The sequence below is a fragment of the Cupressus sempervirens genome, chromosome 9, assembly GCF_028749045.1.
Source record: "Cupressus sempervirens isolate cs-2001-9-10 chromosome 9, ASM2874904v1, whole genome shotgun sequence".
Lineage (NCBI taxonomy): Eukaryota > Viridiplantae > Streptophyta > Pinopsida > Cupressales > Cupressaceae > Cupressus > Cupressus sempervirens.
Window position 1 is genome coordinate 758326993 of NC_143126.1, and position 26580 is coordinate 758353572.

At 32.2% G+C, this 26580-nt stretch overlaps 1 pseudogene; it reads right to left on the reverse strand.

The window, feature by feature from the left end:
* Positions 1–1977: 1977 nt before the first annotated feature.
* On the reverse strand, positions 1978–25262 carry LOC149540891 (uncharacterized; annotated as a pseudogene).
* Positions 25263–26580: the final 1318 nt, after the last annotated feature.

Here is a 26580-nt window from a genome sequence, read left to right on the forward strand (position 1 = left end):
TGGGATAAAACCTTGGCAATCATTCTCAAGATACATTTTGAATTCTTATCCCATTTTGGTGTTTTTATGTAAATAAGTTAGAATAAATCATTGGCATTATTGTTAAAAAGAGGGAGAGACACATAGTATGAGGAGAAACACAGAAGACGGTATGGGGGAGAACTTGTAATAAGTGTGAAATGATCATTAAGACATGTTGTATATAGAAAAAGATGTATAGTATACTATATAAATCTTACAAAATACAAATTCAATTTTGAAAATTCAAAAAAAAAATATAGTATACTCTACTGAGCTAGTATTACATGGTGATGGATACAAGGTATTTAGTTTTTGCTAATAATTTTTTTTTTGTCAATAATGCCAAAGGGCGAGATTGTGGACATATCAGTCAAGTTTGTTAGTAGTGACACACACTTATTCAAATTGTGTATAGCTACTGATCTTATTGAATAGTTTATCAGTGTTTAACAAGAATTGCAATGTCTACTAAGTTTGCAGTTCATGTGATGCGAAGCCAATGCTAACCGAGCTACTTTATGATAACCAAGTGATTTAGTGATTTCTAAGTCAAAAAATATCTACCAAGTCACTAGTGTAAACCAAGTTAAAGATTACTTGAAATTAATTAGTATGGAATGAGCTTCTATGTCTACCAAGTGCATGATGATGTCAAGCATTGACAGTGGATGATGAGTATCAGAACCTCACCGAGTCAGTCTTCAGAACCAGAGTGTCTTCATGTGATCTGAGTTTGTAATATTTGTGTTAACTTGTATCATGGCTAACTTTGTAATTTGTATAATTAGATTTATATATATGTAATGCATTGTATCATTTCTAATGTATGTATGGATGTAATGTGAATGTGGATGCAAAAAGTTCAAGTTGTGAATGCAGTAGAAAAAGAGTGAATTATAAGGCCATAACAACATAAGGAGTAGTAGAGACATATCTATCATAGAAAGGTGATCAATACACAAAGGAATATCTTTCAACAAATCCAATTGAAAATTAGGGATCTACTACTGCTTCATCTCAACATGTGAACTAGTCAAAATCCTTTAACAAGGTAGACCTAACAGTCTTTCATAAATCTATTTACTGAGTGCATACTTCATTTTATGTTTGTAAATCCTCTCACAAGGTGGAATGAGTAGTCCTAATTGCTCCTAGTAGGGAAGATCATTAGAAGTGGTCAATATAAGCCTTAACAAGCCAGCTTTATGCTACAGTACTAAATTTTGTGGGTATCATCCCCACCCTAGTTTTACTTTCTATTTGGAAGGTTTCTAGATCACCAAATCTTTGTCAAAGTGTTATGGATGCTTAAATGTTTTCATTTTCTCATGCATGTAATTAGATAAAATGTGATGAATTAAGTGCTAATTAGATTATTGGATTAAGAATTAAAATTGTTAAATTTTTAGAAGTTACTAATTCACCCCTCCCCTCTCAGTAACTTAGCATAGTCTTGAATATTTCCAAAAATCTTGATAAAAAAAATTATTATTATTTTAAATCCTAGACAAGAACTATATGGTTTATAAAATAATGATATTTAACAAAACATAGAAGCTCATTCAATTTTATCAATCATCTAATCAAGAAAAAACCTATGTATCAATACAATTTTTTTACGGCTGTGTTGTATGACAAAACATCACAATATTTGGCGCAATAAGAAGTTTCTCTTCAATGGTACTTGGAAGGCATATGTATCCTAAAACTTTAAGAAAAATTAATCAAAGATAACCCTTAGCAATCAATAATTTTCCAATGGCTAATCAGCTATGTTCTAGCCATTGGTGAAACTCTGCCACCTATTTATGATAGAAACCATAATCCAAACTTCTTCCAAAACACCTAAAGGTGAGATTGCCTAGCTAGTTTACATGTTTCTAAATATGGATCTGAAGATGCTAGGAATCAAATCAAATAAGATAAGCTATAGTGAGTTGTGCTCAAATCAATTGTCTATGAATTTATTGCATATTTCATTTGTAGTGTCAAATCCTTGATTCTAGCATCATGTAGAAGTTTGGATACTTGAGTCCCAATTGAAGATATATCACTTCTAGTAAAAATGTGAACACAAAGAGTCCCTACAACTTCCTTGTTCGTGAAGCTCCAAACATGCATATTTTGAAATTCATGCATACCTTGTATTCTCTGTATACATTTAAAGGCCTTCTTTATGTCATGCTCATGGACTCTAGGTGCTCTCTATAACAATATTTCAATAGCATTCCTAAGTAGAGGAATGATAGATGAAATAATCAAAATGGATATGAATATCAAATAGGTTTGAACTACTATAAGCCAGCCTTTATATTTTATCACAAGAGTAGAAGCTACTACTCCCACACTTCCCAAGGTATCAACAAGTACATGCAAGAAAATTCCTTCCATATTATGATCAATGAGACAATGTTCTTTGGATGAATGATTTCCTACCAAATGACTATGTTTCAAGTGGGAATCACCATGTAGATCACTATGCTCCAAATGTGAGTCACTATACAACTAGCTAGGCTTCAAATGAGAATGAATATGCTCCAAATGTGAATTTCTACATGAATAGCTATTCTCCAAATGAGAATTATTGTGTGAACAACTATGCTCCAAATGAGAATTCCCATGCGAATGGCTATGCTCCAAGTCAAAATTGCTATGTGAATGGTCATTCTTCAAGTGAGAATGACAATGACCCAAATGTGAAGGAGAATAAGAGTGAGCATGGACATGATCATGATCATTTTTGTCATGTGAATGGTCATGCTTTAAGTGTGAATTTCTATGTGAATCACTATGCTCTAAGTGAGAAAGGCTATGCCCCAAATGTGATGGAGAATGAGAGTGAGCAGGCACATGATCATGATAGTGTTTGCAATTGTGATGTTGTTCATCATGGTGAGCTAAGCACACATCTTTTACTTGCTTACCCAAAATTAAGTGTTTTTTTCTATCCAAATGATCATTGTCACTTTAAATCTAATGACTAAGGTTGTTGTGACCATCATATTTGTGTGATGATACTACTAGTTGTTGCTACTCATAGGTGATCTATTTAGTCTGGCTAATATGACCATGCCCTTTACAATTTCCACCTTGAAAACTTTGATGGTGATTCTCCTCCTCATTGTGATTGTGGCTTATATGTATATGAGATTTGGGATGGTCCTCTTGCATGTTAATTTGGCATACTTTTTGGATGTCATGATCTTCATGCAAATTATTTGAGGAACTTAATCCATTTTTCACAAGACTGACACAATGCTTTTCCTCCAAACCTCCAAGCTATAGGGAACAATCTTAATTGTGTAGGTGTGGTGGTGATCATGATCTTTGGTTTCATGTGAATGGGCATGAGAGTGAGTTCCATTAGAATGAGAATAGCTACCACCTCCATGGGCATGATTGTGCTCCTCATGAAAAAACACCAACCCCACAATAATTACCAAAAGCCCTCCAATAGAAACAAGCTACAAGCTTTCTATAGAAATTTCTTGTGGATCCAAGATCCTTTCTAGAGACTCTAGCATAATAAGCGAGCCAACAAGTACCAAAAACATAGCATTCACATACCCAAACAAAATCTTGAATCTCACATACCCACAATTAAACTTATTATTTACAGGAAGCCAAGAAATATATGATGCATATAGTCTAATCACAAGGGCCTCAAAATCAAACAACATATAGCAGGCATTTGAAAGAAGACCCAGTTGTTACTCATAAAACGAAAAAAATAAATCAACCACCATAAATTTGGTATTTATGAAAAGAAAAATCACAATTTTCCTTAACTTTCTTTCACTGAGAATATGATGTAGTAGGTTCTTTACCAAGGATAAAAATATTACAAATAAATCTAACTAGGATTCCAACCTAAAGGGTTTTTATGGTTTTAACTTCCACTTCCCAGTTTTAATAAATATTCCCTTCTGCTACAAAGACATAAATAGGATATGAAACAAATTATAGAGTTAGAACATAAATCAAGACCATTAAAGGTCACATTCAGTGAAGAGTCAATGTGGAGAATGCTATGTTGAATGGTGGGGAGTCTAGTTGGCCTTCATCCCTCAATTAATCTAATGTAAGTCCACAAAACTATGGGAAGTGAGGCCAAAAATTTCCCTTTTACCTCTCAAATATTTTAGTCAAGACTTAATTAAAAGGGATCCTTTGATTACCCCAAGTGTCCCTAGGGAGTAAGAGAACACAAAGACAAGAAGATGTCTGATTATTTATAGGCATGGACCTGAATTTCCAATCAGAATTTTTGAAAATTCTTAGTTGTTATATAAAGAGGCTTAGAAGACCAAGAATGAAAATAAATGACATGCATTATCTATTGTTGCAAGAGGTGAAGGTTCTATAGAGCTCTCTTCATTTGACTCTCAAACTCTTATTGACCTAATACTATTTGATTATCTTTTCATAAGAAAGTAAGGGATTGCTTAAGAAATGGAAGGACAACATCATTGAAAAGGGTTATACAATTAGCTTAAATATGTGTGTGTTTATGAAAAAAAATATTATTAAGCACAAAAGGTTGCATAATAGAATGGATGGAAACAAAAGTATCCCTTGAGTTATTAGAGGTGACAACAAGCTCTGATAAATATTAATCAAAACAATATTATAGGAACCCATGTTTTACTTACCTCAACTAAATGGTTTATACAAATCAATTTTATAACCATCAATCCCATTATGGATGCTTTCAAATCCTCTTGAAAATAACCAAATATTCCAGTGACCCAAAACCTCAAATTCCATTATTAAAATTTGTGTCATTTGATACTGTACAAGGACACTTCTTTGTAGGCATCAGAAGAAAAGGGTATATTAAAGTAATTAAAGACATGAAGTATTTGATGAGTTAGAAAACATAAAATAATTCTTTTATTTCCTTATGTCATGAGAAAACTTATAGGGAAAAACACAACTACATTTTTTTTCTAACAACATTTAAATTATACATCAAATATTTTCCAATAACAATGATAATCAGATAAGGAGTTCATACTAGCATTAGGTTAAGGTTTTCTTATAAGTATGACTGATATGACTAAGAGTATAGATTTTGAGTTTCAAAGACTCGTTGATCATTGATTCTCTGCCTTCCAAGAATCACAATCATCATATATATCAATCAAGATGGCAAGGAACTTGTCAATACATCACTAAATAATCTAATTCTTACATTGAATATGATCATGGCAATGGGGTAAGTTTCATATGGTACCTTCAATCCTATTTCTAGAGAGGATAAGGTCAGCTAGGTAATGGTAAGATTATCATCTATTTCTATTGCTTCACAAACTAAAGTTCTTACCCCTAACCTACTTAAGATTGTACATCATAATTCTAGTTGTGGAACATTGTAGATGATTGAGGATCTCTAACTAAAAAATGATTATATCTAGATATGTATTTAAATCCTAAATAGAGTATTTATCAATGTAATTTCTAATTGTATAGGTGTGAACATGACCCCCTAGACATATTCATATTTACCTTAGATGAAATACAACATTATGTTGATACATAGGAATCTCCTTGCATTCACATATCAATATGAAGAGCTTAAGTGATTTCTAGATAATAATGACTAGGGACCACTCATATATAGACTTAATACATGTATCATGATTTACTTATATTCTAACTATCTTCTTCTAGGATTATTAATATTAACTAGCTTTCAATCAATTTCATTCTACAATTTATTGCTAATTCCTAAGATTACTCATGATACTCGTCTATCAACTACTTGTCGGGTCCTTATCAACCCTTACTAGTTCACCACTATTACTTCATATTATTAAAGGTATAACTTATATAAATCCTTAGTTCATAACAGCTTCAAATCTCTTTTTTGAATTCTCATTAACTCTTGATTTACACTATTTACAAGTTATCATTATCACCAACAATTTTGGTACTCACAACAATAGTTCTAATTTATTTCCTTAGTTATTCCTCTATTACAAATTGAATGATGCTTCTCTATATGCATTATCAATCTATTTGATTATGTATACCTAATCCATTATTTGCTACTCAAATTTTCAATATTTTTCTCTTTTCTTTTCACTATCTTATTAGTGCCTTTTTCTTACTAAGTTATTACTAATGATTTATTTACTATCTAATTAATACTTCTTACTTACTAATTTATTACTAATAATTTAATTTTGTTAATTAGAGATTAACATCTAAAGGAATAATCCATTATTCCCTAATCACAAGGTGACCCACTAATTATAAAATTGGATTACATGACTATCAATTAAATTATACTTGCCAACAACTATAACCCAAATTACCTTATTACCGTAGACATCTCACATTAATTTAATACTTAAATTCTTAAAAATCCACTAGCATTACTAACCTAAACTCCCTTAGCCTGTACCCTTTAGCATACAATGAAAAAAACACATATCTTGGCCTTTGCTTAAAATTCCTTTATTAAGTGCATAACCCTTGACATGACCCCTTAAAAAAACTTAAACATACCTCCATGTGTGTTTATCCCCCAAGATATGGGCCCCACTTCTCCTAGCTGACCTAGGTCTTTTCTTATGGTGGGAAACCTTTTTAAGGTGAGATGGGGAGATTATTTCCTAACTTATGTCAGGTTGATCAATGCTTAAGAGCTTGGAAGGCATGAGAGGGGGAGATGGGAAGGTGGGACCCCTTCCTCCCTCTTCCCCATACTATATTTTTTCTTGTGTGTTTGCATAGCATTGATTGCCTTGACTTCTCCACTTTTCAAGTTTAGTTTTTTTTTTTTGCAATCTGCTCTTCAACATGGTTAGCACCTAGAGCCCTAGAAGGGCATGCTTTCCTTGGCCTGAGGTGGCAAAGCTTGGGAAGTGGGGGTTTGACTTAATGTTAGATTGTTCCCTCCCTTAGTAATAGTGCCAAGTTTTGCTAGGTGGTATTTGAATTTATACTTTTTTTTTTGTGTTCATTTGCAACTTAATTCATGATTGGTGGGGATGTCTTAGGGTACATCCTAGTTATCAAGTGCGCGTGACATAGGTACCTAGCCTTTGTTTAAAAAAAACATAATCTTTTTTTTTTTTTAATACTTTTATATTGTTTCCTAAATGATTACATGACCTAAGAGGGTCTTTTCTCATGGATAAAATTAGGGACTAGGCCATTTTTATAGTTTAAGTCTTTCTCCATGTATTATTTTATTAATATTTAAAACAAAAAATTTCTAGTACATTCCCTTGAGTTAAATATTGGTTTATAATCTAGGGAAGGAATTATTTTCCTTCCATACATTTTCCAGAGGACCAATTTTACACCTGCAGGAGTTGTTTTTATGTTTTGGAATATGTATCTTTCTAACAATTTTTCTTAAATCCTACTATAGAGTTAAGGTGTATTTTAGTTGGTGATGTGATGGTGTGATTTATCCTAAGAACTATTAAATTCAAGAACCTAAATGATCTAATATTCATGCACATGTAATAATCTACCAATTAGCATATCTTTCTCCCATTAAAATTGAATACAAAACATGTATAATTACAAATTTTAACCATTCATGCTCTAAACTAAATCAACTATATCAAAAGTATAACCCCTACTAAATATTCACACTAATTGGATTGTACAAAGTAGTGATTTTTTTACATGATTCTCTATTTTACATCAAATTAAAAAATGTGAAAACTCCCAACAAATGTTTCCTAACAAGGAAACTCTATGAGTAAATTTTCTTGATCCTTCTTTATACATTTTCAACTATATACAATAATGAGGATATCCCTCTTTACATCACCATGGAATGAACATAGAAGAATTAACATCTTGACAAATTTCTCACAATTGAACATAAGGTGGTATCTCTTCCTTTCAACATTACATAATGTAAAGATCTCTACACAAGATGATGCACAATCCTTCTAGTGACAAAAGAATAGGAGCAATATTAGAACTTGTCAATCACAAATAGAAACTCATAACAAGATGAAGCTTGTTGCTCCATCATCAAACCAACTACAATAGTATTTCCTCCTCTTATGCAATGAAAAAATTCATGTATTCCAAATACCCAAGTGCATCAAAACCTACAAAGGTCAAAATTATAAAACCATGGAAGCTCACCTCCCAACCTAGGCCTCAAGGAGACCATCCCTGCACTAGACGAAACAAGGCTCAACTGGGATACATTCAAACAACATAAAAATAATAAGAACCAACATTAATACCACAATTTAACAACACATTTACAATCCCCAACCAAGGCTTGCATAATGATTCACGGTTGGAATCATAAACATTGGGTGAAGGTGGGCTCTTCAAGGAGGAGAATGCCATATCCTTGTGAAACAAAAAATCTTGCAATTGCAATATTCCAATAAGGCTTCCAATAACATGCCACAACAAGGCTATCAAATATTACTCCTCTTCACTTACCCTCACTTATACCTCCCATAGAATGATAGAAAGGCATATGGCTTCAATGGAGCCCATACTCCATGAAAACTATCCCCTCTCCGAGAGAAGGATTTCTCAACTACAATGTAAGGCCTAACTAACCCCTTCACCCCAAGGCTTCTCTTCCCTCCTAAGGGTGAGTGAAGCCTTCACACCCAACACAACATTCAATCCACAACCACAATCCAAGAAAAAACAAAACCAAATGCAAATAGATTCAACATGCTCACTCACATACACAAACATTTACAACATGCACCATATACAGAAACATAGATCCTACAAGAAACACTCCTTCAATTTCCATCTTCAACTTTCATGAAATGAAAGAAAGCATTGCATGAAACACTAACCTCCTTCCAAGCTATGGTTATGAAATGGTGATGAAGATATTTCCTTCTTTGGCTTCCAAGCTTCTTCTTCCAAAACCCTATCTGTCTCTACAATTAGAGAGTGGGTAAACAACCACTAAGTTTGGCACAAGCTCCCTAAAATACCTCCACTTCCATCCCAACCTACCCCTCTTACACCCTTCTACTTTTCTACCAATAGGAACTTAACCAAGTGGTGGGATGGGGGAAGAAGTCATGTGAGACTCTGATTTTCGAATTGGCTTGAAAATGACTAGTTTAGAGGGTCTCCTAATTCCCCTAGGCCAACTTAGGATTATATTTAGACCCCCAACCTAAACTACTACAATGTGGGTGACTTATTTTCACCAAAATAACACTTGGGAACCACTTTTAGGCTCTCCAAAGTTCCTATCAAATTAAAGTTGAATTCCATCATTAAGGTGATTCATCCTAACACTCTCCTAGGTGGGTTAATTTAATTCCATAATGGGATTAAGTTTAGGTTAAGTGACTTCATGCCTAAAAATCCTATATGACATGTCATTTACACACACACACACACACACACACACACACACACACACACACATTAAATACCTTACACATCATGATGACATGTCACTAATTAATCATGATCTTTGAACTTATAACACCCATGCACAATCACATTACAAAATTAACACAATACAAAGAGGTTTTGAATCTTCCAAAGATTCACCTTGGCTTTACCATGTTCACATAGGTTTGAACCTTGTTTCCCCAAATAATATCCATGGTTCAACTTTCCTACACACTCAACTTAATATCAGTAGCGCAATGAAATAATATAGAAATACCTACAAATAAGTGCAGAATAATCCAATATCACTTAATTGCATTAAAATATTCAATTAACTTTCATCTAATCATTTCCATAAAAAATTCAAAACATTGAAATATCAAGATATGTATAACATTAATATTTCTAATCATAACATAATTTCTATTCTAAATACCATCACAATCCTTGTCTATCATAGGAAAGAAATACCGAATTCATATCTATTAAATTATTAAAAACATGTAAAATAGATCTTAGTATATATGTCATAAGTGAAAATCACTATTGTGCAAACTTGTTGATTAGTATCCTTTCAAATCAAATGACCAAAGTAATATTTCTAACAATATCCTTTTTATCTTGTTACGAGGTGTGTGTGCCTCTAGGGTTAATTTCTCATGCCATTGAATGTTTCCAAATTATGTCATCATATTTGAAAACCAATCTACAAGTGCAACCATTATGTTTTGTTATCATTTGATCTATACTCATTGTTATCTCTTACGAGATTGAATGTTAGTTCATCTTTCCTAATTTTCTTATAGATCATACCTTCAATTCCTTGACCAAGTTTCTAGCTAGAACATATTGAGTGCCATTTTCATGTGATCTTATCTATTCAACCTAATGTTATTGAATGGTATTACACTTATAATAACCAAAATTTTCTTTAGTCTCTAATAGGATCTTATAAATCATTATTAGTAACAAAAATATCAATCATAACCTAATTAACTCCTAATCATATTCATTTCACCAAGATCTATAATAGGGTACTAATGTGGGCCTTACACCTTATTAGTCTAGAATAATGTGTTGGCTCATAAGGGAGATTAAAGATTGTTGCTTACATTTAAAATAACCAAAAAAATAGATTTTGCCTCCATATGAATGTGACTATATATGTACTAAGATTTAGTTGTTACATATTGTGTCAAAGAAATTAGGTTCAATACTTGACCTATGCTCAAAGAAAAATTACCAAGAAAGAAGGAAATTTTATGAAGATAAATTTTCAGCTAAGATCAAGCAGATGTGTTTAGAAAATGTTACCATTTCACAAAATCATCTTCAGTGAGCTTTAAGAGTTTTATCCTAATAGAATCAAGTTTTGATATCTTCATTATCTTAATGGATATTATATGTGCAATAGGTTAGTCTTTTTCTCTAGTGACAACTTTCGGGGCTAGTAGTAAATTAGATACTGAAGTAGTTTGTTTATTTTTATTTCTTTCAATTGGCATTAAATTTTGTTAAATATTATCTTTAGGAATTCCTTCTTATGTCTAGTTGAGGACAAAGTGAAAAAAAGATTATTCCTTCTTAGAAACCAACTTGTCATTACTCTTTTTTTTTCATAAGATTGTCCATCACCTTCAAAAAATACATATCCCTAGCCTGCAAGTGGATTGATCCCTCTAGAAGTGTGAAAACTAATTAAAAAACCCTAAAAGAACCATTATAAAGAATTTAGATCACCACATGCACTTTTCATACAAAGATTAGACAATAGTAAGACCAACTTTGTCATATTCTTAACCTAGGGTTTTTTTGGTCATCAGTCATCAAATGTCCCTTGAGTCTTTATACCTCATGATACCTACTCTATTGTTGACTCAAATTTTTGACTTTTAACTGATGAGACTTGGGGCTAAGATATATGCCTTTGGATATTTGGGACCCTAGGTCCTCAGATGGCATGGTCTAGACTCTAGAGCATGTGCATTATTAGAAAATCAAAATATATTGTTTTAAAACAACTAGATTAAAGCACTATCATATCTACACACTACTATTTTCTTTATGTTGAAGCAAGCTAATTTTTACCTGTAATTTCAATCTTCAATGCATTAGTACATGCAAGTATCCAACCTAAGTATAAGACATAAATCACATGCCATAGGATTTTGTGTATACAAAATATATGTAATATATATAGTAAGACAAGAATAACAAGGATTTTAATCTCCCAAACTTGAAATCTAATATTCAAAGCTATATGTAGTTATTTATAGTCATGATTTCTTCATTTGAATAGAAAATTCAAAATAATGGTTGTGATTTTCTTGAAACTGGCTTAGTGTAATTATAGTTTTAGATATGACAACACTGGCTCTAGGATAGTTGAATATGGAAAACTAAAATGTGAGACTTTTGATCATGGAGAGTACAAAGGAACGACTACTAGCTAAAAAGATAATCACATTGGCATCTATGATAACATCTAAATAGGTAAACATTCTATTATTTAATATGCCCTCCATGCTAGAAATTTTTACTTGACTTTTATAGTGCCTGTTCTATATTTTAAAGAGATTCAAATTTTTTTGGTCTAATTATTATATGTTTTCAAGCTATCTATAACTCTTATATTGGGATCTTTCTTTTAATAAACTTAAGCTTCATTTTTCTAAAGTAGGCCATGAGTTTAGCAAAAAGTACTCTTTGTGTAGTGAGGAGTTGACTTTAGTGGAGGTCAAAAAAGATTTGTGTAGTGTAAATGAATGAAAATGGGATGTGATTTTTACCCTCATGTAACAAAAACAATTATCTTGCATTAGGAGAATTTACAAGAAACTCTTGTAAAGAATTTTCAAAATTTAGGAGTCGATATTCTTATAGATTATAGAGATACTATCAGGTGAAGAGTTTATCCAATGGCCATTTATATAGGGTAAATGTAGACACTATGGGGCTCAGTCAAAATCATAATTTAATATTGTAAAGATTGTTTCAAAATGGCGATTCTAATATAAATCTTATTTATTGATTAGAAACTAATAATTAAAGCTTTTAGTTAGTCCTAAGTATTCTTGTGGGTATTGATTGCTTATTGTCTTCTTCATTTTTAGCGATAGTGTTTGATTATTGAAGTTAAGGGATTTTAAATGGGCTTAAAATATTCAACTCTGATTTTCCTTTGTTAAAATTATTGATAAAGCAAAGACATTACCAATTTGACTTAATTATCTTACAACCAACTGCATTTCAAACACATTACCAGTTTGCCTTAAATATCTTACAACCAACTGCATTTCCAATATATATGAGCTTACCATTGAATATGATTTCCTTGTTAATATTTGTATGCAATGCCAGCCTGAAGAGGGACTAAGATGAGCCATTTGCATGATAGAGCATAGACTATTGAGGAACCTCTGTATTGGACAAATGTAACAAGTGGCTTACTTTCACAAATATTTTATATGTTTTCACTCTAATTTTTACATGTGATAATATTGAAACCTATGACCAAATGGAATTTATAGTTGGTTGGTAATTGTAGGACAATATTCTTACAATAGATAGAGAATTCAAACCAATTTTACTTGGTACTAGCTCTGCCTAATCCAATTCTTGGCACATATTTTGTGAGAGCTTCATACGCATGTGTGCACGTGCATGCGTGCATGCGCGCACACACACACATATGTTTGTGTGTAGTTGACATTACAATCTGAACATTCCTATTATCAGACATGAAAAAGTAAAAGAGATTGATGTTTCAAGGATTTAAACAATGACAAAGTCCACTATTTTTAATTGTTGAATTGTTTTGATATGCATTAGTTTTTATTCTAGGTTGATTAAAAACTACATTTGGCTTGAATCATTCAAAGGAATAGCTTCTAGAATAGAAAAGAAACTTATTATGCATTAATTGAAATGTGTTATCATTAATTATTTTTTGGTAGAGGAGGAGGAAATGCAGAGCTTCTAAACTATACTTCAGCGAAAAATATTTTATGGGCAATGTAAGGAATGATGGGCATGCAAAAATTGGATGATCAACATCAATCATCAACAAATTCCATGTAGATTTTGCAAAGCTTGTGAATACCTAGAGTTTGACAGATAACAAAATATTGAATAGAAATTGTACATGGATAAATAGAATATTAGTGTTCAACTACATTGGAAAAGTAACGTAATGTGGACAAACTACAGATTGAATCAATATTTGAGGTTCTATATGAAAAAATTCAAATAGAAGAATAGAATTAGTCAACCTATCTTCAAGAGAACTTGATCTCAATTCTCATGGAAGTTTAAATCAAGAAGCAAAAAAAAAATGACTTTATGGATTGCAAAAAAAATTTAGTTCTATAAGAATATTAGTGCTCAACTATATTGAAAAAGTAATATAATGTGGAGAAATATAGAAGAAAAAATAAGTGTATAATTTTTTGGAAAATTATGATGATTTTAAGACTCCAAAAAATGCAATGATTGTTATGGAAAGACTTACCTTTAAATACCAAGCTTGACTACTTACATGGATAATAAGGAAGGTCAATACCAAATTATCACAATTAGATATAGTATATGTAATTGGAAGTCCTAACAACTAAAAAATAGTACAACCCATTAAATTTGATTATATATTCTTATATAGAAACCTAAGCAAGAAAAATATGACCAACAATTAAATTGAAGATGGGTACTTCAAATTAGTACCCATCTTCTTCCACAAAGTCTTTCAAAAATAACCAACAAACTTACTATCTCTATTAGAAATAATGCTTCTTGGTAATCCATGCAATCTCACAATCTCTTTAAAGAAAAGTTTAGCAACATGCTCAGCATCTAATGTCTTCTTGAATGGTATGAAATGAGCCATCTTGGAAAATTTGTCCACTACAACAAATATGGAATCGTACCCCTTCACTTTCTTGGGTAATCCAAGAACAAAATACATACTGATGTCACTCCAAGGTTTCTCAGGAATAGTAATAGGTGTATACAAACCAGTATTTTGACTCACTCCTTTTGCAATTTGACAAACTCCACAACTCTTTACAAATTTCTAAACATCCTTACACATTTGTGGCCAATAATACTTGTCTTTTAACAAACTCAATGTATTATCAATTCCAAAATGTCTAGCTAATCCACCACTATGCTTTTCCTTAATTAGATTCAATCTCATAGAACTTCTAGGAATACACAACTAAATGCCTTTGAACAACATACCTTCTTGAATGAAATACTCATCATACTTATGTGATCTGCCAAATTTTGTGATCTGCACTCTCTCCACACCATAGAAAAATCAAGATTAGCATCATACGAGTCTTTCATTTCATCAAAACCAAGAACTTCAACCTTCATTTTAGTCAACAAAGAATGTCTTCTACTCAATGCATCAACAACTATGTTAGTAACTCCACTCTTATGCTTAATAACAAATGTGAAACTTTGCAAGTACTCAACCCACTTCATATGTCTCTAATTTAATTTATGTTGACTTCCCAAGTATTGTAAAGCTTTATTATCAGTATACAACACAAACTCCTTAGGAATCAAATAATTTCTCCACTTCTTCAATGCTTGGACAATAGCATAAAACTCTTGATCATACACAAAATACTTTCTTTTAGCATCATTCAACTTTTCACTAAAGAAAGCAACAAGTTTACCTTCTTGACTTAATACAACTCCTATTGCATTACCACTTGCATCACATTCAACTTGAAATACTTTGTTGAAATTAGGCAAAGCCAATATAGGTAATTCAACAACCTTTTTTTTCAAAGTCTGAAAACTCTTATCAGCTCCATGTGTCCACTTGAATTCCTTTTTATCTCCCCTCATTGTCTTAGTCATAGCATTACAAATAGCACTAAAATTCTTTATAAAACTTCTATAAAAACTAGCCAAACCATGAAATGATCTTACCTCACCCACATTCTCAGGTGTAGGCCATTTCAAAATTACTTTAAACTTCTCAGGATCTATCTTCAATCCATTAGCTAAAATTAGAAATCCCAAATACACAATCTCCTCTTGCATAAAATAATGCTTTTTCAGATTAATCATAATCTTTTCTTCTTTCTACCTTTGTAATACTTTTCTAATATGCTAATATGTTCTTCCTTAGTCTTACTAAATATTAGAATATCATCCAAATAAAAAATCACAAGCTTACCCAAAAATCTTTACAAAACTTCATTCATCAACTTCATGAAAGTACTAGGTGCATCAGTCAAACCAAAAGGCATAACCAACCATTCATAAAAACCATCTTTTGTCTTGAAAGTAATCTTCCATTCATCACCTTCTCTGATTCTGATATGATGATAGCCACTCTTCAAATCAATCTTGGTAAAATATTTTTCTCCACTCAAACAATCCATTATGTCATCCATCCTCAGCATAGGAGACCTATATTTCATTGTTATCTTGTTAATGGCTGTGGAATTAGTACACATTCTCCATTCTCTATTCTTTTTAGGTGCTAATACAATAGGTACAACACATGGACTCAAGTTTTTTTTGATCAAACCTTTTTGCAACAACTCATAAACTTGTCTATTAAGTTTTTCATTCTTTTTAGGTGTCAATCTATATGGTGTTTTGTTTGGAAAACTAGCTCTAGGAATCAGATCCATATAATGACTTATACTTCTTATTGGAGGTAAATCATTAGGCATATCATCAACAATAATGTCTTTATACTCATTCAATAATTCTATAATTTCTACTAGTACTTGGCTATCACTATATATTGTCACTTAGTCATTACTAGCTTTTGTAGGTCGATCATTACTACCAACACTTGATCCTCTAGGAACTATGGAAAAAGAAACTTTATTCCTTTTCATTTCCTTTTCAAAGTGTTTCCCATTAACCATGCAAAATTTTACAGCAATACAATTAAGCTCATCTGGACTTTTAATTAAAAGCAGCAATGTTTGTGTATTCCCATTTACCTAAAGAGTATATTGATTCAATCTCCCATCATGTACAACATATCTATCATATTTACAAGGCCTACCCAACAAAATATGACAACACTCCATGGGCATAATATCACACTAAACTTCATCAAAGTAATTTCCAATTTTAAACTTCACAAGGCATTTCTCACTTACCAATATCTTATGCTCATCTTTGATCCATGAAACATGATAAGGTTTAGGATGCTTCAGCCTTTGCAATTTCAACTTTATAACCAAATATTTTGATGCCAAATTTTTAGAACTTCCACTATCAATAATCACTTTGCAGCATTTTCCAACCATCTTACATCTTGTCTTGAAAAGAGTTCTCCTTAAAATAGGGTCCTCATCACTTCCCTTATTACTTAAGGTTCTTCTCACCATTAAATTTTCTCTAGCCTCAGGTCCACTTGGTGAATGCTCATCATCTCCTTGAATCACAACATTTTTGTTACCTTGCCCACTTTTAGAGGATCAACATCCAAAAGATCTATGTCCCTCTTTACCACATCTGAAACAATTACCATGAAATCCACGTCTAGAATAAGAATTACCTCTTCCTTGGTAAGAATTAGTGCCTCCTCGGTAAGAATTACTACTTTTCCATTTGTTCTTGCCTTTTTCATCATTCTTTCATTCAAATTTTCCTTTATCCTACATAAAATTGTTAGATCTACCACCTTCACCATAAGATCTACCTCTACCTTTCTAGAATCTACCACCTCTAACTCTTTGTCTTTATTCATGCTTCTTTGTCAAGATCTCCTCAGCTTTCAAGGCATATTGATATGCTTCTTCTACACTTTCCAACTTCACAAAACTTATGTCATCTTGTATTCCAAATCTCAATCCATTAATGTACCTTGCAATTTTCTCAACATCATCATCCACATATCTAGATTTGATGTCCAATCTATAGAATTCCTTAGTATACTCTTTCACAATCATGTTCTTTTGTTTCAAATTTTGCATCTTTCTCAACAAGCTAACTTGGTAATCAATAAGGAGGAATTTGTTCTTTACCTTGTTCACCATCTTTGGCCAAGTTCTAATCTTCTCCTTTCCTCTCCTTTGTCTATTAGTTTGCAAGTGCTCCCACCATAGTGATGCATTACCTTTCAACCTAGTGATTGTAATCTTCACCTTTCTATTATCAGGAGTGTTTTCATACTCAAAGAACTTCTCCATATTTGATATCCAATCAACACAACATTGGTGTCCAATTTTCCATCATAAGGAACAACTTCTACAGTAGGATTTTAATTTTCCCTAGACAACACTCTTAATAATCTTTCCTCATCTTAATCTTCTTTAGGTTCTGGATTATGGTTTGGTGCTGCTACTTCATCATCACTTATATCCTCAAGATATGCTTCTCTCTTCTAGTTTGTCTCCACATCATCTAATCTAGCTACAATTTGTCTTAATTGATCCAATATAGCACTATCAAAATTATTTCCTCTACCATGACATCTTTACAAATTAGGTTTCTGCAAGATTGTAACCCTCTACAAGTTATAGGTCAAATCTGCAGATCTACAACCCTACAACCAAATCTGAATCAATGTTCTACACAATCCAATATCCACAAAGATGAACCTCAAGATTTGATACCAACCAAAATATGCAAGGCATGAATAACTAGGGCCAAAGGCTCACCTAGATATCCAAACCACTCTACAAGGGTTAACACAATAAAAGCAAACACAAGGAACAACAACCAAAGGAGGAAGAAGAGTGAAGTAATTTTATTGATTCATCAAAATATCTTCATACATGCCCAGCTATAAGGCCTTCTAGGTTATAGCCAAATACAAATACATTCACATTCCAAGATCCAACAACAAATTTGTTCTTTCCAATTCTACTCTACAATCTACTCTCAAAATTTGCCTAACTCTAAGCCTAAACACTCTATATATACTTGCCGAAATGGCTTACAGATTATTCTAGAACATTACATAAGAGGAAGGCTGACCTAACAATGGTCTGGACACATCCCAAGAAAAGATTTTACATAAATTTCATGATAGAAATAAATCCCACAAGTTGGCTCCTAGAAATCATGTCCAAATGCTGACACTCGGCATACACTGGGTAACTTGACACATGAAGAGTCACTTGGCATACACTAGGTAACTTGACATATGAATAAATTGCTATAGTAACTCAGCACATGAAGGAATTTCTAGGAACATGAAGGATTTTCTAGGTACCAACTTGCAGAATGAACAAAAATGAGCAGGATAACAAGGCAACCCAGGATGCTCCTACATCAATGAAGCAATAAAAGATGTCAGTTTTTTTCTTTAAATAGATGTTAGTAATCCATGTGAAGCTATGAATCATGTCATCTTGTGTTCCCTCATCCATGTGCTTTCACCAGTACCACCTTTTGTGTTAAGTGTTTTCTAAAACCAAAATTTATCATTTATGGCCATGTGAATTAGAAATAAATTTTCTTCTAAATTATGCATTTACATAAGTATGTGGAAGTCATACCTTGTATGCATTGCTTGCTTGTATGTAACCCTAATAAGTACCACCAGAAAGGAAGTTTAAAAATAACAATATTATTACTGATTCCCACAATTTTTAACAAAATACCAGTTCTCAGAATGAGACTTCTTAGACAAATTGTGTATATTTCCCTATGAGATCCAACATGTGGAAGGAGGTTTTCCCATGTTGTGATAGATACCATTCCTGCACATGTTTTGACATGATGCAATGGGTATGATGCCACACCCTACTAATTGTTTAACCTAATATGGGGTGATGATGTCGTGTTTCTAATTGTAGTGAGCCAAGCTTGATAGCACGATGCCACATACATAGTCACGTGAAGGTGCTATTTTTTTGTATGTTTTAGTTTCCTACTTGATGTAGAGCATATGGGTGATGCTTGCATTCTTGGGGAGAGGCACCCATGGATGCTTGGTCATGTGTATGTGAAAGTTCATATGGGTGGATAGTAGCCATGTATACCTATGGCTACGGTGTTGCTTACATGAGATTACTATATGAAGTGTGTCTTGCATGTGTCTTCTCCATGAGGAACACTACCATGTGACATATGACTAGAGTTTGATTTCTCCATTTGGTGTATAGTCATGCTAGGTGAGTCAATGTACTTAGTCTATACTACTCAATGTAAGGTGTTGCCAATGTGAACACTCTATGCCATGTGGTTAGTGCACCTAGAGTGCCCACATGAAAGGCTACTGCACTAGCCAGACATTGTTCCCTCCTTCCTTGTAAGGTGGCTAGATATAGTCACACAGTGATGTAATGTGCACCTTATGATTTATTTTATTGTGTAGACCAACAATTTTATTTACTTTGTCTTTGGTAGTTTAGCCACAACCTTGATCTTCATTTTTCACTTAGCTTATTGTTGCAATACATGTAAATTTTCTTATTTTATTATTGTTGAAATATATGATTTAATTTATTTTATTGAAAAATTTATGTGGCTAGACTAGTTTCTTTGGTGTTTTTGAATTTTTTTCTTGTGTTGTAATGTGTTTCCTCATCAAGGATGGTGGAGAAAAACTTGATGAGTGTATGTGAGGAAGCAGATATAGGGAACCCCTAAGGATGGGGGTATCTGAGGCTGTTATGGAGCTATTATCCACTACCTTCCTATGTGTGTGGTGTATATTCCTTAGAGGCTAACCACCTTACATGAACAAAGGATATGACATGTGGTTTCATATGGATGACCTCTTTGTGTGATGGGTCTATTTACCATCAAACCACCAAGTGAGGCTTGGATCATAGATTATTGATTTTGGACTATGGATTATGGACTATGGTTATGTATATGGATTTCAAATAGTTATATGGTACAATGGACTTAAGACCAAGATGAGATTAAAATTTTACCTCTATAACCATTCCTAAACCTTGTGATGTATTTATCCCATTCATGTGGCTTGTGTATGAGTGTATAGGGTACATATCTAGTATTGTTATAGATAAAGAAATAATTACTTGTCAAAATTATGTGGTAGAAGTCTCAATGAATGAAAGTATATGTGTTGGTGCAATTATATTGTTGGGTTCAGTAAATTAGTAGTGAAATTTTACATGTGGATAAGGTGAGTTGTTTTATGATTACAAGAAGAAATTATTAATGCAGTAAATAAATAAATATTTTATACTTCTCTTTATTTAATGGATTTAATATGTAATTTTGACAAAATTATGAACTAAGATGAGTGTTTCAATTTTGTTTAATAAATCATGTTTTATGTATGCTCATATAATTATAAATTGATAAATTTTGGAAAGATCACTTACATAAGTAGGATTTGATAGATAAAGAAAAATACATAAAACATTGCTAACTTCCATGAGGAAGTCAAAGAATAGTGGAGGGGAAAATGTAAGGTCCCATCTAAGTAAGAACTTGAAAAGACCATTAATCTGATTTCAATATATTTTTTTTGGTTTAGAAGTAATCATATTTGTTTTGTCATTAGAAAACATTACATGACTTATGCAATAACATGATTAGGAAGAATCTCTATAGGATTTTCTATAAATATTTCCATGTTATGTGATTATTTTGTTGAATTGAATTTTGTATCAGCTAGCTCAAAATAAAGTACAAAAATGATTAGATTGTAGATAAAATAGTGAATATTGGTGATACTCATTATTTTATTCTAATAGGTGTTATGAGTTGAATCCTATAATTAGTGAGAGTAAGTACTTATGCATGGTGAATTTATAAATGTGTAAGAAATTGCTGATCAATTTAAATGAAAAGATCATTGATGTGAATAAAAATCTCAAGATGGGAATGATGTCATAAACATTGGTGACTTCTAAGAGGAAGTCAAGGACAAGGTGGGGAGTATGTAATACCACATATCATTCTAGAATTAGACTCAATTGTAAGAACTTGATTAATGTGTGTGTAAGGTGTTTTGATATGTATGATATGAATTATTTAAAAGATTGTAATTAGAGAAGCAGTTAGAGTAGAAAGAATGATACTTATTTGTAAATGAATTTCATATACAAATTATTTTGAAGAAAATGATGTTGGAATATGATAGTGATCTAATGGGTTGATCTATGGTTAATTTAGGGATATGTATAAATGTTTATGGTCTTATATTTATATGTTTTGGTTACTGATGTTAAATTTGACTTTGTGCAATGAATGATTATGAAGACCCTCAACATTTCTTATGATAATTAGATGATTATGAAGACCTTCAAGAAAACTATGCCAACTCTTGTACAAAAATCAAAGTCTACCTCAATGAAAACTTCTTGTAAAATCTAATATGAACTAAAGTTGGACTTTAGAGGGGTTAAAATGGACCCTAGAGTGCATTTTGAGTTAAAATAACCTAACCCAATTATACTACCTAGGGTTGGGGGTTAGTTAAAGGTCAACTCATGGTTAAATATTTAATTATGACACCTCAAAGGTACCACTTCCTAAGAGTGACAAAAATGAAAAGTGGGAGACACAATCCATGCCTTCACCCCTTTTTAGGAGATGTGACATTTGAGTGGGAGACAATGGAGGACATAGAGCCTTGTGCCATCATTAAAATAATGGGGATAGAAAATGATAGTGAGGGTTTTAAGAAGAAGGTAGGAATACATGGAAGGGAGAGATTCATTTGTTTGGGGGGATGGTCGGCGAGAAGAAGGAGATGGAGGAAGAGGACGAATGGCTCTTGGTTGAAGATGAAGATCTATCCAAAGGGAGAGCTCTTGAAAAGATAAGTAACTTATATGCATCTAGAGTAGTTCTTTTTGATTGAGATGAAATAATTTTAGAGGGATTATTTAATAATGTTTTAGAGAGAGAACTCTTAGGATTGCATCCATGATCTCTTGGATGAAATGAGTTCTCTTGCCCAGGGGTATGGCTAGGACACAAGAGGCCTCATGATGCCATTATGATAGGATGGAAATGGGAAATGGTGTGAATGGTTTTGGTGACTATTGTTGAAATCTTGTAAATAAATATGAATGGAAATTAGATCTTAAAAGTCTTTGTTAATAGATCTAAACTCGTGTATGGGACAAGAAGTTGTGATAAAAATTATAGAAATGATGGTATTGTTATTTAGGAAATTGTAAATCTTTTCTAAAAACTATTATTATTTATGGTATTATTAGTTAAGCTTTTGCTAAATGAGAAATTTTTTTGGATATATACTTTTTATTTTATTTCATTTAGAGACAATTACCCAATCCTCAAAATCATGTTATCAAAATATCTATTAAAGATCTAATAGCATTGAATCTAAATCTTGTGATTTATTAATTAATTTTTTTTGGTAGGAGATAGTGGGTGTGATAGGTTGCATGAGTTTTTATAACTATCCATATGTTTGAAGATTAGTGACATCATCTGCTCTTCATTGATGTGCCAAAACAACATTCCCTTACTTCTATAGTATAACTTGTTAATGGCTTTGAACTTATTTAGAGGTCCAAATTTTTTTTACTAACATATTTTACCATTCCACATTTTCTCACTCCTCACAATAAAAAAAATGGAGACCAAAAATTTAGGCCCCATCAGTGGCTCTCTTTGAGGACATATGCTCCCTATGAGCATAGCGAGAATCCAGCTATCTCTAGAGGAACAAACTTTCCAACACATAAGGATTAATCAAATCATGAAATAATACATATAAAAACATAATAAAAATACAATAAAACAAAAACAAGAAATAGTACTCCCCTTATTGAAAGAATGACTTAAGGTATTATCCATGGAATGGAAAATCCTACATGTGACCATTTGTATCCAACAAAAAATAAGATTGTTCCCTAGCCTTTGCAAAGATGATAAATGGTCCTAACCATAAGGCCTCAAACTTACCATGTTTTCCTTTGTCTTGATCTTTGGCATTCCATTTCAAGACCCAATCACCTATCTTAAAAGATCGATTTGAAGATTTCTTGTCATGAAGAAATTTAACCCGTTGCCACTTCTTTATGTTTTTTTCTTGCCCTAACCTTCTTACCTCCTCTATCTCAATTAGTGCATTTAATCTATTATCCATGAAATTGATATCTTCTAATTGTTCATCAGTAACATATTTATAAATAGGCAATAAATTATTCAAGGGAAGCTTTGCTTCTTTATCATAAACTAAGTTGAAAGGAGAAAATTTGGTTGACTTTTTTACTGTGATTCTGTCCACCCATAATGCTAGATTTACCTTTGAATCCCAAGTGTGCTTGTTGTTGTCCAACTCTATTCTAATAATATTCAAGATGTTTTTGTTTCTAGACTCTGCTTGTCTATTTCCTTGGGGATGATATGGAGATGAGTATGATACTATAATGCCATATTTTCTACAAAATTTAGCAAACTCATTATATCTAAAACACATACTATTATCTACTATAATCTTTTGAGGAACTTCAAATCTAATTAAGATGTTTTCAATAAGAAACTTAATTACCACTTTACTTGTAGATTTTTGAGTGGGTATAGCTTCTACCCACTTGGTAAAGTAATCAGTAGCCACTAAAATCCAATTATGTCCACTACTTGAGTTCTCACTAATTTCTCCTATAAAATTGATTCCCCACATTTGGAAGGGCTCTTCAGCTTGTAATGTTCTTGAGGGAAGGGCACCATCATATTTCAACTTACCAAAGAATTTTTGAGAAGCCTCACACCTTCAAACATAACCATGACAATCTTTAAAAAGTTGAGGCTAGTAATAACCTACTCACAATATCTTATGTGTTGTGGTCCTAGCTGAAAATTGACCTCCATAGACTCCTTCATGCATCTCTTTGAGACTAACTACTAACTAGGCAAAATCCAAACAAAATAGTAAAATTCTATTCTGATTTTTCTAATGTAAATCTCCTTGAATTGGAACATACTTCATAGACTATAATTTGATAGTCCTTTTTTTATTATCATTCAAATCATCTCTACACTTTGTTTGTTATAAATAATAAAATATATTCGTATACCAAGGGCACCTTTCAATACTAACTTTAGTACATGATCATCATTAATCTAATTTAGCTGCACAGCCTCCAAATTTGATTCTACCATGAGTTTAGCTAGTCCCTATCCTCTAACTAATTTTGTGATGTTTTATATCTATATTAAATTCTTGGATTTGATTTATCCAATGGCATCATCTTCTAGTAGTTTCAAATTGTCTAAATATATCTTTAATAGTAGCATTTGGCACATAAGCAATGACTTCAACTTTGACTAGATAAAAAGATTTAACTACCTTAACAAGAGCATAAGTTTATTTTTCATTGATATCATAATTAAGTTTAGCAGCTTGTAAAGTTTTGCTAAAAATTGTGATTGGTTGCTCATGTCCCTCATCATTCTTTTATAACATGACAACGACTATAGTATGATAAGAAGCAAATGAGAATATTGGAAAAGGCTTTTTAAAATTAGGAGATTTCAAGACTAGAGCTTCTTTTTATAGCTTTCTTTATTTTAGTGAATGCTCCTACAGCTTCATTATACAAAATGATCTCTGCTCCCTTTTTAAGAATCTTAGCAATAGGATTAATGATCTCAACAAAATTAGAAACAAATATTCTTACAAAGTTAATTTTCCTAAAGAATGATTGGATTATCTTGGTTTCTTTAGGTATTTGAATTTTGTCGGTGGCTGTTACCATTTTTGGATCAATTCTTACCCCTTCCTTAGAGACAATATGACCTAATAACTTCCCCTTTGTGACTCAATAATGACATTTGTTAGGGTTTAAAGAAATTCTAAATTCAAGGGCCCTTATGAAAATCTTCTCTGAATGCTTACAATGACCTTCCACTCTTTTCAAATAAGTAGTAAGGTCATCCTGATAAACCACCATAATGAAATCAATTAGTCCATCAAAAGCGACATCCATCGCTCTTTGAAAAGTGGCTCCTACATTTGTTAGCCCAAAAGGCATCCTAGCATAAATGTAAGTACCTGAAGGGGTCATGAAAGTAGTCTTATATTGTTCAGACTCTTTAACTTTAACTTGATTATAACCCGAGAATCTATCCATCGTTGATAATAATTCATTACCAGTTACCTTTTGTAGTAAGATCTCCATATTAGGTAATGCATAGTTATCTTTTAAAAAGGATATGTTCAAATTTATGAAATCTATACAGAGTCAAATATCACCATTCTTTTTCCTTACTGGGACTAAATTTGAAACCCATGTAGAGTGCCTAATAGGTTTAATGATTCTGACATCTCTTAACTTAATGAGTTCATCTTTCATTTTTGGGGCTAGGTTTGGATTTATCAGGCATTGTCTCTATCTAAAAGGTTTTGCATCATGTTTTAAGGGTATTTCATGTTGAAAAAAGTCTTCCCTATAAGCTTTAAGTTCATCATAACTCCAAGCAAAGACATTTCTATATTTTCTTAACAGAGGAATTAGGTCAGCCCTAATCTTGGATGACAACTTCCTCCATATATAAACCTTTTTGGGAGAATTTTCACTTCCTAGGTTTATTTCCTAAATATCATTTTGAATTTTAGTGGATTTTCTATTTTTTGCACTTTCTCTTTCATCGAAAATCCTTTCTAAGGCAACTAGACCTTTTGGTATTTTGTTTCTTTTTAATTGCACTATTTCTTTTCCAAATAGCATTTCCTTGCCATCCTCTTCTTCCACAAATCCATTTCAATCAATGAATTGATTTTCATAATCCTCCTAACAAGTTAAGAAACTAATAATATTTTTTTCATCTTCAAAGACTGGCCAGTTTTGTACGTTATCTGGTATTGAAGGTCTATTTTTCATTTCTACTTGAATGACCTCATCAAATGAAAGATCAATTTTCCTAATAGAAAAGTTGGCCATTATATCAAATAGGTAGTTAGTTGATCTATCAATCCATTAAATATAAAAAACATCAAAAAATTCTAGCAAACCCCATACATAATTACGATATTGTTTTAACCTTGGCTTCCTAGTTGAAAAATTATGCCTAATTTGCGAAACAATCAGATCCGAGTCCCCTAAGATAGTGAGTAATTTAAGCCCATAAGCCTTAGCAATATCAAGACCAATAATTAGAGCTTCATGCTCAACAATATTGTTAGTACATTCAAAATATAATAAGAAGGAAAATTTAAAAATTTTACTTGATGGTGAAATAAATATAATATTGGCCCCATTTCCTTCTTTACTACAAGCATCATCAAAGAATATTTTCCAAATGTTA